This window comes from Lolium rigidum, chromosome 1 (assembly GCF_022539505.1).
Source record: "Lolium rigidum isolate FL_2022 chromosome 1, APGP_CSIRO_Lrig_0.1, whole genome shotgun sequence".
NCBI lineage: Eukaryota > Viridiplantae > Streptophyta > Magnoliopsida > Poales > Poaceae > Lolium > Lolium rigidum.
The window spans coordinates 109,717,690-109,719,323 of NC_061508.1; positions in this window are offsets into that span (position 1 = coordinate 109,717,690).

Below are 1,634 nucleotides of genomic sequence, written 5' to 3' on the forward strand. Positions count from 1 at the left end.
GATCATCACGAGATGCTTCGAAACGACAAGTCTTGGCAACGGTGCTACTAAGGATGAACACTTTATTATCTTGATATTTTAGTGAGAGGGATCATCTTATAATGCTACCGTCGCGATCTAAGCAAAATAAGATGCATAAAGGATTAACATCACATGCAGTTCATATGTGATATGATATGGCCCTTTTGTCTTTACGCCTTTGATCTTCATCTCCAAAGCACGGACATGATCTCCATCATCAACGAGCATGATCTCCATCATCGTCGGCGTAGCGTCAAGGTCAATGGTGCCGTCTTCATGATTGTTCTCCCATGTAGCAACTATTACAACTTCTTTGAAATACTACTCAACATGAAATTTAAAGACAACCATAAGGCTCCTGCCGGTTGCCATGTCGAGCGTGGAGCAAATCTCATGAACGCGGTCATGTAAAGTTAGCCCGAGCAGCTTCATCCCACTATGCCACAAAGATGCAAAGTACTCAAACTAAAGACAACATAAGCATCAACGCCCACAAAACCATTGTGTTCTACTCGTGCAACCATCTATGCATAGACACGGCTCTGATACCACTGTAGGGATTCATTGCATAGAAAACAAAAAAATTCCTACCGCGAGAACGCAATCCAAGCCAAGATGCAATCTAGAAGACGGGAGCAACGAGGAGATGATCGAGACTCACCCTTGAAGATTTCCAAAGCCTACAAGATGAGGCTCTTGTTGCTGCGGTAGACGATCACTTGCCGCTTGCAAAAGCGCGTAAAAGATCTTGATCACGGTGCCACGATCGGGCAGCACCTCCGTACTCGGTCACACGTTCGGTGTTGATGAAGACGACGTCCTTCTCCCCGTTCCAGCGGGCAGCGGAAGTAGTAGCTCCTCCTTGACTCCGGCAGCACGACGGCGTGGTGGCGGTGGCGATGGAGAACTCCAGCGGAGCTTCGCTAAGCGTGCGGGAGAGGTGGAGGAGAGAGGGGGCGGCTAGGGTTTGGGAGAGGGGTGGCCGGCCTCTATGGGGTGCGGCCAGCTTGGTGGCTTGTGGTGGCCGGCCCCCTCCCCTATGCCCCTCATTATATAGGTGGAACCCCAAGTGTTGGACTACAAGTCTTCGAATAAGACCCCAACCCAAAACCTTCCATGTAGTAGGGAAACCTACCCAAGGTGGGACTCCCACCCAAGTGGGATTCCCACCCTTCCATGAAGGGGGGTGGCTGGCCCCCTTGGTGGAGTCCACCTTGGACTCCCCCCTCTAGGGTTGGCCGGCCATGGGGAGGTGGAGTCCCTCCAGGACTCTTCCTTCCTTAGTGATTTCTTCCGGACTTTTCTAGAACCTTCTAGAACCTTCCATAAATGCACCGGATCATTTCCAAACTTGGAATATGACTTCCTATATATGAATCTTATTCTCCGGACCATTTCGGAACTCCTCGTGATGTCCGGGATCCCATCCGAGACTTCGAACAATACTTCGAACTCCATTCCATATTCAAGTTCTACTATTTCAACATCAAACCTTAAGTGTGTTACCCTACGGTTCGCGAACTATGTAGACATGGTTGAGATCTCTCTCCGACCAATAACCAATAGCGGGATCTGGAGATCCATAATGGCTCCCACATATTCAACGATGACTT